Here is a 12,853-nt window from a genome sequence, read left to right as displayed (position 1 = left end):
TATGTTTACCAGCCTCTGTTTACCCGCCTGTTTCCGCGCCTCTGATTCACCACCTTTCATTCCCCGCCTCTCTTTCCCTGCCTCTATTTCCACGCCTCTTTCACTGCCTCTCTTTCCCCACATCTCTTTTCCTCCCGCTGATTCCCCGCCTCTGATTCCCCGCCTCTGATTCCCTGCCTCTGATTCCCCGCCTCTCATTTCCTGCCTCAGATTCCCTGCCTCAGATTCCCTGCCTCTGATTCCACGCCTCTGATTCCCCGCCTCTTATTCCCCGCCTCTGATTCCCCGCCTCTGATTCCCCGCCTCTGATTCCCTGCCTCAGATTCCCCGGCTCTGATTCCCTTCATCAGCTCCCCTGCCTCAGATTCCCTGCCTCTGGTTCCCTGCCTCTTATTCCCCGCCTCTGATTCCCCGCCTCTGATTCCCCGCCTCTGATTCCCTGCCTCAGATTCCCCGGCTCTGATTCCCTTCATCAGCTCCCCTGCCTCAGATTCCCTGCCTCTGATTCCCCACCTCTGATTCCCTGCCTCTGATTCACCGCCTCTGATTCCCTGCCTCAGATTCCCTGCCTCAGATTCCCTGCCTCAGATTCCCTGCCTCGGATTCCCCGCCTCTGATTCCCCGCCGCTGATTCCCTGCCTCAGATTCCCTGCCTCAGATTCCCCGCCTCTTATTCCCCACCTCTTATTCCCCGCCTCAGATTCCCCGGCTCTGATTCCCTGCCTCAGATTCCCTGCCTCAAATTCCCTGCCTCTGATTCCCCGCATCTGATTCCCCGCCTCTGATTCCCCGCCTCTGATTCCTCGCATCTGATTCCCCGCCTCAGATTCCCTGCCTCTGATTCCACGCCTCTGATTCCCCGCCTATGATTCCCTGCCTCAGATTCCCCAGCTCTGATTCCCTGCCTCAGATTCCCTGCCTCAGATTCCCTGCCCCCGATTCCCCGCCTCTGATTCCCCGCCTCTGATTCCCCGCCTCTGATTCCCCGCATCTGAATCCCAGCCTCTGAATCCCCACCTCTGATTCCCCGCCTCTGTTTCCCCGCCTCAGATTCCCCGCCTCTGATTCCCCGCCTCTGATTCCCTGCCTCTGATTACCCGCCTCCCTATCCGCGCAACTTTCACGGCCTCTTTTTCCCCACATCTCTGTCCCCGCCTCTGATTCCCCACCTTTCATTCCCCGCCTCTCTTTCCCTGCCTCTATTTCCGCGCCTCTTTCTCTGCCTCTCTTTCCCCACATCTCATTTCCCCCCTCTGATAACCCGCCTCTCATTCCATGCCTGTGATTCCCTGCCTCAGATTCCCTGCCTCAGATTCCCCGACTCAGATTCCCCGCCTCAGATTCCCCGCCTCAGATTCCCTGCCTCAGATTCCCTGCCTCAGAATCCCTGCCTCAGATTCCCTGCCTCAGATTCCCTTCATCTGATTCCCTTCATTTGATTCCCTGCATCTGATTCCCCGCCTCTGATTCCCTGCCTCTGATTCCCCGCCTCTGATTCCCCACCTTTCATTCCCCGCCTCTCTTTCCCTGCCTCTATTTCCGCGCCTCTTTCTCTGCCTCTCTTTCCCCACATCTCTTTACCTCCCTCTGATTCCCTGCCTCAGATTCCCTGGCTCAGATTCCCTGCTTCAGATTCCCTGCCTCAGATTCCCTGCCACTGATTCCCCGCATCTGATTCCCCGCCTCTGATTCCCCGCTTCTGATTCCCGCCTCTGATTCCCTGCCTCTGATTCCCCGCCTCTGAATCCCCGCCTCTGATTCCTCGCCTCTGATTCCCTGCTTCAGATTCCCCGCTCTGATTCCTTGCCTCAGATTCCCTGCCTCAGATTCCCTGCCTCCGATTCCCCGCCCCTGATTCCCCGCCTATCATTCCCCACCTCTGATTCCCAGCCTCTGAATCCCCACCTCTGAATCACCGCCTCTGATTCCCCGCGTCTGTTTCCCCGCCTCTGATTCCCCGCCTCTGATTCCCCGCCTCTGATTCCACGCCTCAGATTCCCCGCCTCTGATTCCAGGCCTCTTATTCGCCCCCTCTGATTCCCCACCTCTGATTGCCTGCCACTGATTGCCCGCCTCTGATTCCCCGCCTCTGATTCCCCGCCTCTGATTCCCCACCTCTGTCTCTATGCCTCTCTTTCGCCTCCGCTTTTTCCCCTACACTCTTTCCGCGCCTCTCTTTCCCTCCCTCAATTTCAACAACTCTGTTTGATCTGTTCTGTGTACCTCATTTTCAACACACAAGTTCCAACCACTATGTTTCACCCAACACTTTCCCCGCCTCTATTTCTCCGCCTATGTTTACCCGCCTCTTTTTACCCACCTGTTTCACCGCCTCTGATTCCCCGCCTCTGATTCCCCACCTCTGTCTCGACGCCTCTCTTTCGCCTCCACTCTTTCCGTGCCTGTCTTTCCCTCCCTCAATTTAAACAACACTGTTTGATCTGTTTTGTGGACCTCATTTTAAACACACAAGTTCCAACCACTATGTTTTGCCCGCCTCTTTCCCCGCCTCTATTTATCCACCTATGTTTACCTGCCTCTGTTTACCCGCCTGTTTCCCCGCCTCTGATTCCCCACCATTCATTCCCCGCCTCTCATTCCCTGCCTCTATTTCCGCGCCTCTTTCACTGCCTCTCTTTCCCCACATCTCTTTTCCTCCCGCTGATTCCCCGCCTCTGATTCCCCGCCTCTGATTCCCTGCCTCTGATTCCCCGCCTCTGATTCCCTGCCTCAGATTCCCTGCCTCAGATTCCCTGCCTCAGATTCCCTGCCTCTGATTCCCCGCCTCTGATTCCCCGCCTCTTATTCCCCGCCTCTCATTCCCCGCCTCTGATTCCCCGCCTCTGATTCCCTGCCTCAGATTCCCCGGCTCTGATTCCCTTCATCAGCTCCCCTGCCTCAGATTCCCTGCCTCTGATTCCCCGCCTCTGATTCCCTGCCTCTGATTCCCCGCCTCTGATTCCCTGCCTCAGATTCCCTGCCTCAGATTCCCTGCCTCAGATTCCCTGCCTCTGATTCCCCGCCTCTGATTCCGCGCCGCTGATTCCCTGCCTCAGATTCCCTGCCTCTGATTTCCCGCCTCTTATTCCCCACCTCTTATTCCCCGCCTCAGATTCCCCGGCTCTGATTCCCTGCCTCAGATTCCCTGCCTCAAATTCCCTGCCTCTGATTCCCCGCATCTGATTCCCCGCCTCTGATTCCCCGACTCTGATTCCTCGCATCTGATTCCCCGCCTCAGATTCCCTGCCTCTGATTCCACGCCTCTGATTCCCTGTCTCAGATTCCCCAGCTCTGATTCCCTGCCTCAGATTCCCTGCCTCAGATTCCCTGCCTCCGATTCCCCGCCTCTGGTTCCCCACCTCAGATTCCCCGGCTCTGATTCCCCGCATCTGATTCCCTGCCTCTAATTCCCCAACTCTGTCTCTATGCCTCTCTTTCACCTCTGCTCTTTCCCCTCCACTCTTTCCGCGCCTCTCTTTCCCTCCCTCAATTTCAACAACTCTGTTTGATCTGTTCTGTGTACCTCATTTTCAACACACAATTTCCAACCACTATGTTTCACCCATCTCTTTCCCCGCCTCTATTTATCTGCCTATGTTTACCCACCTCTGTTTACCCGCCCGTTTCACCGCCTCTGATTCCCCACCTCAGATTCCCCGCCTCAGATTCCCTGCCTCTGATTCCCTGCCTCTGATTCCCTGCATCTGATTCACTGCCTCTGATTCCCTGCCTCTGATTCCCTGCCACTGATACCCCGCCTCCGATTCCACACCAATGTTTCATCGCCTCTGTTTAACTGCCTCTTATTTCCCGGCTCAGATTCGCCGGCTCTGATTCCGCGCCTCTGATTCCACGCTTCTCTTTCCGTGTCTCTGATAGTCCGCCTCTGATTCCCCGCCTCTGCTTCCCCGCCTCAGATTCCCCGGCTCTGATTCCCTGCATCAGATTCCCTGCCTCAGATTCCCTGCCTCTGATTCCCTGCATCAGATTCCCTGCCTCTGATTCCCCGCCTCTGATTCCCCGCTTCTGATTCCCCGCCTCTGATTCCCCGCCTCAGATTCCCTGCCTATGATTCCCTGCCTCTGATTCCCTGCCTCTGATTCCGAGCCTCTGATTCCACGCTTCTCTTTCCGTGTCTCAGATAGCCCGCCTCTGATTCCCCGCCTCTGATTCCCCACCTCAGATTCCCCGGCTCTGATTCCCTGCATCAGATTCCCTTCCTCAGATTCCCTGCCTCTGATTCCCTGCATCAGATTCCCTGCCTCTGATTCCCCGCCTCTGATTCCCCGCTTCTGATTCCCTGCCTCTGATTCACCGCCTCAGATTCCCTGCCTATGATTCCCTGCCTCTGATTCCCTGCCTCTGATTCCCTGCCTCTGATTCCCTGACACTGATTCCCTGCCTCTGATTCCCTGCACCTGATTCCCTGCCTCTGATTCCGCGCCTCTGATTGCACGCCTCTCTTTCCGTGTCTCTGATTCCACACCTCTGATTCCCTGCCTCTGATACCCTGCCTCTCTTTGCCTGCCTCTATTTCCGTGCCTCTTTCTCTGCATCTCGTTTACCACATCTCATTTCCCCCCACTGATAACCCGCCTCTGATTCCCCGCCTCTGATTCCCCGCCTCAGATTCCCCGGCTCTGATTCCCTGCCTCAGATTCCCCGCCTCTGATTCCCTGCCTCTGATTCCCCGCCTCTGATTCCCCACCTCTGATTCTCCACCTCTGATTCCCCGCCTCTGATTCCCCGCCTCTGATTCCCCACCTCAGATTTCCCGGCTCTGATTCCCTGCCTCAGATTCCCTGCGACAGATTCCCTGCCTCAGATTCCCTGCCTCTGATTCCCCGCCTCTTATTCCCCACCTCTTATTCCCCGCCTCAGATTCCCCGGCTCTGAGTCCCTGCCTCAGATTCCCTGCCTCAAATTCCCTGCCTCTGATTCCCCGCATCTGATACCCCGCCTCTGATTCCCCGCCTCTGATTCCTCGCATCTGATTCCCAGCCTCTGATTCCACGCCTCTGATTCCACGCCTCTGATTCCCCGCCTCTGATTCCACGCCTCTGATTCCCCGCCTCTGATTCCCCGCCTAAGATTCCCCAGCTCTGACTCCCTGCCTCAGATTCCCTTCCTCAGATTCCCTGCCTCCGATTCCCCGCCTCTGATTCCCCGCCTCTGATTCCACGCCTCTGAATCCCCGCCTCTGAATCCCAGCCTCTGAATCCCCGCCTCTGATTCCCCGCCTCTGTTTCCCCGCCTCAGATTCCCCGCCTCTGATTACCCGCCTCCTTTTCCGCGCAACTTTCCCGGCCTCTGTTTCCCTACATCTCTTTCCCCGCCTCAGATTCCACGCCTCTGATTCCCCGCCTCTGATTTCCCACCTTTCATTCCCCGCCTCTCTTTCCCTGCCTCTATTTCCGCGCCTCTTTCTCTGCCTCTCTTTCCCCACATCTCTTTTCCTCCCTCTGATTCCCTGCCTCTGATTCCCCGCCTCTGATTCCCCGCCTCTGATTCCACTCCTCTGATTCCCTGCCTCTGATTCCCTGCCTCTGATTCCCTGCCTCTGATTCCCCGCCTCCGATTCCCTGCCTCTGATTCCCTGCCTCTGATTTCCTGCCTCTGATTCCGGGCCTCTGATTCTACGCCTCTCTTTCCGTGTCTCTGATTCCCCGCCTCTGATTCCCTGCCTCTGATACCCTGCCTCTCATTCCCTGCCTCTATTTCCGTGCATCTTTCTCTGCATCTTGTTTCCCACATCTCATTTCCCCCCTCTGATAACCCGCCTCTGATTCCATGCCTGTGATTCCCTGCCTCAGATTCCACGCTTCAGATTCCCCGACTCAGATTCCCGGCCTCAGATTCCCCGCCTCAGATTCCCTGCCTCAGATTCCCTGCCTCAGATTCCCTGCCTCAGATTCCCTGCCTCAGATTCCCTTCATCTGATTCCCTTCATTTGATTCCCTGCGTCTGATTCCCCGCCTCTGATTCCCCGCCTCTGATTCCCCGCCTCTGATTCCCCACCTCTGATTCCCTGCCTCAGATTCCCTGGCTCAGATTCCCTGCTTCAGATTCCCTGCCTCAGATTCCCTGCCACTGATTCCCCGCATCTGATTCCCCGCCTCTGATTCCCCGCTTCTGATTCCCGCCTCTGATTCCCTGCCTCTGATTCCCCGCCTCTGAATCCCCACCTCTTATTCCTCGCCTCTGATTCCCTGCCTCAGATTCCCCGCTCTGATTCCCTGCCTCAGATTCCCTGCCTCAGATTCCCTGCCTCCGATTCCCCGCCTCTGATTCCCCGCCTATGATTCCCCGCCTCTGATTCCCAGCCTCTGAATCCCCACCTCTGAATCACCGCCTCTGATTCCCCGCCTCTGTTACCCCGCCTCTGATTCCCCGCCTCTGATTCCCCGCCTCTGATTCCCCGCCTCTGATTCCCCGCCTCTGATTCCAGGCCTCTTATTCGCCCCCTCTGATTCCCCACCTCTGATTGCCTGCCACTGATTGCCCGCCTCTGATTCCCCGCCTCTGATTCCCCGCCTCTGATTCCCCACCTCTGTCTCTATGCCTCTCTTTCGCCTCCGCTTTTTCCCCTACACTCTTTCCGCGCCTCTCTTTCCCTCCCTCAATTTCAACAACTCTGTTTGATCTGTTCTGTGTACCTCATTTTCAACACACAAGTTCCAGCCACTATGTTTCACCCATCACTTTCCCCGCCTCTATTTCTCCGCCTATGTTTACCCACCTCTTTTTACCCACCTGTTTCACCGCCTCTGATTCCCCGCCTCTGATTCCCCACCTCTGTCTCGACGCCTCTCTTTCGCCTCCACTCTTTCCCCTCCACTCATTCCGTGCCTGTCTTTCCCTCCCTCAATTTAAACAACACTGTTTGATCTGTTTTGTGTACCTCATTTTAAACACACAAGTTCCAACCACTATGTTTTGCCCGCCTCTTTCCCCGCCTCTATTTATCCACCTATGTTTACCTGCCTCTGTTTACCCGCATGTTTCCCCGCCTCTGATTCCCCACCTTTCATTCCCCGCCTCTCTTTCCCTGCCTCTATTTCCACGCCTCTTTCACTGCCTCTCTTTCCCCACATCTCTTTTCCTCCCGCTGATTCCCCGCCTCTGATTCCCCGCCTCAGATTCCCCGCCTCAGATTCCCCGCCTCAGATTCCCCGCCTCAGATTCCCCGCCTCAGATTCCCCGCCTCAGATTCCCCGCCTCAGATTCCCCGCCTCAGATTCCCCGCCTCAGATTCCCCGCCTCAGATTCCCCGCCTCAGATTCCCCGCCTCAGATTCCCCGCCTCAGATTCCCCGCCTCAGATTCCCCGCCTCAGATTCCCTGCCTCTGTTTCCCTGCCTCTGATTCACTGCCTCTGATTCCCTGCCTATGATTCCCTGCCTCTGATTCCCTGCCTCTGATTCCCTGCCTCTGATTCCGCGCCTCTGATTCCACGCCTCTCTTTCCTTGTCTCTGATACCCCGCCTCTGATTCCCTGCCTCTGATTCCCCGCCTCTGATTCCCTGACTCAGATTCCCTGCCTCAGATTCCCCGCCTCAGATTCCCTGCCTCAGATTCCCCGCCTCAGATTCCCTGCCTCTGATTCCCCGACTCTGATTCCCCGCCTCTTATTCCCTGCCTCAGATTCCCTGCCTCAGATTCCCTGCCTCTGATTCCCCGACTCTGATTCCCCGCCTCTTATTCCCCACCTCTGATTCCCCGCCTCTGATTCCCCGCCTCTGATTCCCTGCCTCTGTTTCCCCACCTCTGATTCCCCGCCTCTGATTCCCCGCCTCAGATTCCCCGGCTCTGATTCCCTGCCTCAGATTCCCTGCCTAAGATTCCCCGCCTCAGATTCCCTGCCTCAGATTCCCCGCCTCAGATTTCCCGCCTCAGATTCCCTGCCTCAGATTCCCTGCCTAAGATTCCCCGCCTCAGATTCCCTGCCTCAGATTCCCCGCCTCAGATTTCCCGCCTCAGATTCCCCTCCTCAGATTCCCCGCCTCAGATTCCCCGCCTCAGATTCCCCGCCTCAGATTCCCCACCTCAGATTCCCCGCCTCAGATTCCCCGCCTCAGATTCCCCGCCTCAGATTCCCCGCCTCAAATTCCCTGCCTCAGATTCCCCGCCTCAGATTCCCCATCTCAGATTCACTGCCTCTGATTCCCTGCCTCTGATTCCCTGCCTCTGATTCCCTGCCTCTGATTCCCTGCCTCTGATTCCCTGCCTCTGATTCCGCGCCTCTGATTCCACGCCTCTCTTTCCGTATCTCTGATTCCCCGCCTCTAATTCCCTGCCTCTGATACCCTGCCTCTCTTTGCCTGCCTCTATTTCGGTGCCTCTTTCTCTGCATCTAGTTTCCCACATCTCATTTGCCCCCTCTGATAACCCGCCTCTGATTCCATGCCTCTGATTCCCCGCCTCTGATTCCCCGCCTCTGATTCCCTGCCTCTCATTCCCCGCGTCTGATTCCCTGCCTCAGATTCCCTTCCTCAGATTCCCTGCCTCAGATTCCCTGCCTCTGATTCCCCGCCTCTGATTCCCCACCTCTTATTCCCCGCCTCTGATTCCCCGCCTCTGATTCCCCGCGTCTGATTCCCTCCCTCAGATTCCCCGGCTCTGATTCCCTGCATTAGATTCCCTGCCTCAGATTCCCTGCCTCTGATTTCCCGCCTCTGATTCCCTGCCTCTGATTCCCCGCCTCTGATTCCTGCCTCAGATTCCCTGCCTCAGATTCCCTGCCTCAGATTCTCTGCCTCTGATTCCCTGCCTTTGATTCCCCACCTCATATTCCCCGCCTCTGATTCCCAGCCTCTGATTCCCCGCCTCTGATTCCCTGCCTCTGTTTCCCCGCCTCTGATTCCCCGCCTCTGTTTCCCTGCCTCAGATTCCCCGCCTCAGATTCCCTGCATCAGATTCCCCACCTGAGATTCCCCACCTCAGATTCCCTGCCTCAGATTCCCCGCCTCAAATTCCCCGCATCAGATTCCCCGCCTCAGATTCCCCGCCTCAGATTCCCCGCCTCAGATTCCCCGCCTCTGATTCCCCGCCTCTGATTCCCCACCTCTTATTCCCCGCCTCTGATTCCCCGCCTCTGATTCCCCGCGTCTGATTCCCTCCCTCAGATTCCCCGGCTCTGATTCCCTGCATTAGATTCCCTGCCTCAGATTCCCTGCCTCTGATTTCCCGCCTCTGATTCCCTGCCTCTGATTCCCCGCCTCTGATTCCTGCCTCAGATTCCCTGCCTCAGATTCCCTGCCTCAGATTCTCTGCCTCTGATTCCCTGCCTTTGATTCCCCACCTCATATTCCCCGCCTCTGATTCCCAGCCTCTGATTCCCCGCCTCTGATTCCCTGCCTCTGTTTCCCCGCCTCTGATTCCCCGCCTCTGTTTCCCCGCCTCTGATTCCCCGCCTCAGTTTCCCCGCCTCTGATTCCCCGCCTCTGATTCCCTGCCTCTCATTCCCCGCGTCTGATTCCCTGCCTCAGATTCCCTTCCTCAGATTCCCTGCCTCAGATTCCCTGCCTCTGATTCCCCGCCTCTGATTCCCCACCTCTTATTCCCCGCCTCTGATTCCCCGCCTCTGATTCCCCGCGTCTGATTCCCTCCCTCAGATTCCCCGGCTCTGATTCCCTGCATTAGATTCCCTGCCTCAGATTCCCTGCCTCTGATTTCCCGCCTCTGATTCCCTGCCTCTGATTCCCCGCCTCTGATTCCTGCCTCAGATTCCCTGCCTCAGATTCCCTGCCTCAGATTCTCTGCCTCTGATTCCCTGCCTTTGATTCCCCACCTCATATTCCCCGCCTCTGATTCCCAGCCTCTGATTCCCCGCCTCTGATTCCCTGCCTCTGTTTCCCCGCCTCTGATTCCCCGCCTCTGTTTCCCTGCCTCAGATTCCCCGCCTCAGATTCCCTGCATCAGATTCCCCACCTGAGATTCCCCACCTCAGATTCCCTGCCTCAGATTCCCCGCCTCAAATTCCCCGCATCAGATTCCCCGCCTCAGATTCCCCGCCTCAGATTCCCCGCCTCAGATTCCCCGCCTCAGATTTCCCGCCTCAGATTCCCCGCCTCCGATTCCCCGCCTCAGATTCCCCGCCTCAGGTTCCCCGCCTCAGATTCCCTGCCTCTGATTGCCTGCCTCTGATTCCCTGCCTCTGTTTCCCAGCCTCTGATTCCCCGCCTCAGATTCCCCGCCTCAGATTCCCTGCCTCAGATTCCCCGCCTCAGATTCCCCGCCTCAGATTCCCCGCTTGAGATTCCCCGCCTCAGATTCCCCGCCTCAGATTCCCCGCCTCAGATTCCCCGCCTCAGATTCCCTGCCTCTGATTGCCTGCCTCTGATTCCCTGCCTCTGATTCCCTGCCTCTGATTCCCCGCCTCTGATTCCCCGCCTCAGATTCCCTGCCTCAGATTCCCTGCCTCAGATTCCCTGCCTCTGATTCCCCGCCTCAGATTCCCTGCCTCAGATTCCCTGCCTCAGATTCCATGCCTCTGATTGCCTGCCTCTGTTTCCCTGCCTCTGATTCCCTGCCTCTGATTCCCTGCCTCTGATTCCCTGCCTCTGATTCCCTGCCTCTGATTCCGCGCCTCTGATTCCACGCCTCTCTTTCCGTATCTCTGATTCCCCGCCTCTAATTCCCTGCCTCTGATACCCTGCCTCTCTTTGCCTGCCTCTATTTCGGTGCCTCTTTCTCTGCATCTAGTTTCCCACATCTCATTTGCCCCCTCTGATAACCCGCCTCTGATTCCATGCCTCTGATTCCCCGCCTCTGATTCCCCGCCTCTGATTCCCTGCCTCTCATTCCCCGCGTCTGATTCCCTGCCTCAGATTCCCTTCCTCAGATTCCCTGCCTCAGATTCCCTGCCTCTGATTCCCCGCCTCTGATTCCCCACCTCTTATTCCCCGCCTCTGATTCCCCGCCTCTGATTCCCCGCGTCTGATTCCCTCCCTCAGATTCCCCGGCTCTGATTCCCTGCATTAGATTCCCTGCCTCAGATTCCCTGCCTCTGATTTCCCGCCTCTGATTCCCTGCCTCTGATTCCCCGCCTCTGATTCCTGCCTCAGATTCCCTGCCTCAGATTCCCTGCCTCAGATTCTCTGCCTCTGATTCCCTGCCTTTGATTCCCCACCTCATATTCCCCGCCTCTGATTCCCAGCCTCTGATTCCCCGCCTCTGATTCCCTGCCTCTGTTTCCCCGCCTCTGATTCCCCGCCTCTGTTTCCCTGCCTCAGATTCCCCGCCTCAGATTCCCTGCATCAGATTCCCCACCTGAGATTCCCCACCTCAGATTCCCTGCCTCAGATTCCCCGCCTCAAATTCCCCGCATCAGATTCCCCGCCTCAGATTCCCCGCCTCAGATTCCCCGCCTCAGATTCCCCGCCTCAGATTTCCCGCCTCAGATTCCCCGCCTCCGATTCCCCGCCTCAGATTCCCCGCCTCAGGTTCCCCGCCTCAGATTCCCTGCCTCTGATTGCCTGCCTCTGATTCCCTGCCTCTGTTTCCCAGCCTCTGATTCCCCGCCTCAGATTCCCCGCCTCAGATTCCCTGCCTCAGATTCCCCGCCTCAGATTCCCCGCCTCAGATTCCCCGCTTGAGATTCCCCGCCTCAGATTCCCCGCCTCAGATTCCCCGCCTCAGATTCCCCGCCTCAGATTCCCTGCCTCTGATTGCCTGCCTCTGATTCCCTGCCTCTGATTCCCTGCCTCTGATTCCCCGCCTCTGATTCCCCGCCTCAGATTCCCTGCCTCAGATTCCCTGCCTCAGATTCCCTGCCTCTGATTCCCCGCCTCAGATTCCCTGCCTCAGATTCCCTGCCTCAGATTCCATGCCTCTGATTGCCTGCCTCTGTTTCCCTGCCTCTGATTCCCTGCCTCTGATTCCCTGCCTCTGATTCCCTGCCTCTGATTCCCTGCCTCTGATTCCCTGCCTCTGATTCCGCGCCTCTGATTCCACGCCTCTCTTTCCTTGTCTCTGATTCCCCGCCTCTGAGTCCCTGCCTCTGATACCCTGCCTCTCTTTGCCTGCCTCTATTTCCGTGCCTCTTTCACTGCATCTAGTTTCCCACATCTCATTTGCCCCCTCTGATAACCCGCCTCTGATTCCATGCCTCTGATTCACTGCCTCAGATTCCCCGCCTCTGATTCCCCGCCTCAGATTCCCCGCCTCTGATTCCCTGCCTCAGATTCCCCGCCTGAGATTCCCCGCCTCAGATTCCCCGCCTGAGATTCCCCGCCTCAGATTCCCCGCCTCAGATTCCCTGCCTCAGATTCCCCGCCTCAGATTCCCTGCCTCTGATTCCCCACCTCTGATTCCCCGCCTCAGATTCCCTGGCTCTGATTCTCTGGCTCAGATTCCCTGCCTTAGATTCCCTGCCTCTGATTCCCCGCATCTGATTCTAGGCCTCTTATTCCCCACCTCTGATTCCCCGCCTCTGATTGCCTGCCACTGATTGCCCGCCTCTGATTCCCCGCCTCTGATTCCCCGCCTCTGATTCCCTACCTCTGTCTGTATGCCTCTCTTTCGCCTCCGCTTTTTCCCCTGCACTCTTTCCGCGCCTCTCTTTCCCTCCCTCAATTTCAACAACTCTGTTTGATCTGTTCTGTGTACCTCATTTTCAACACACAAGTTCCAACCACTATGTTTCACCCATCTATTTCCCCGCCTCTATTTTTCCGCCTATGTTTACCCGCCTCTGTTAACCCACCTGTTTCACCGCCTCTGTTTCCCCGCCTCTGATTCCCCACCTCTGTCTCTACGCCTCTCTTTCACCTCCACTGTTTCCCCTCCACTCTTTCCGTGCCTGCCTTTCCCTCCCTCAATTTCAACAACACTCTTTGATCTGTTTTGTGTAC

This window comes from Narcine bancroftii, chromosome 11 (assembly GCF_036971445.1).
Source record: "Narcine bancroftii isolate sNarBan1 chromosome 11, sNarBan1.hap1, whole genome shotgun sequence".
In the NCBI taxonomy this organism is placed as follows: Eukaryota; Metazoa; Chordata; class Chondrichthyes; order Torpediniformes; family Narcinidae; genus Narcine; species Narcine bancroftii.
The sequence above is the reverse complement of the archived record's forward strand: the minus strand, read 5'-3'. Positions refer to the sequence as shown.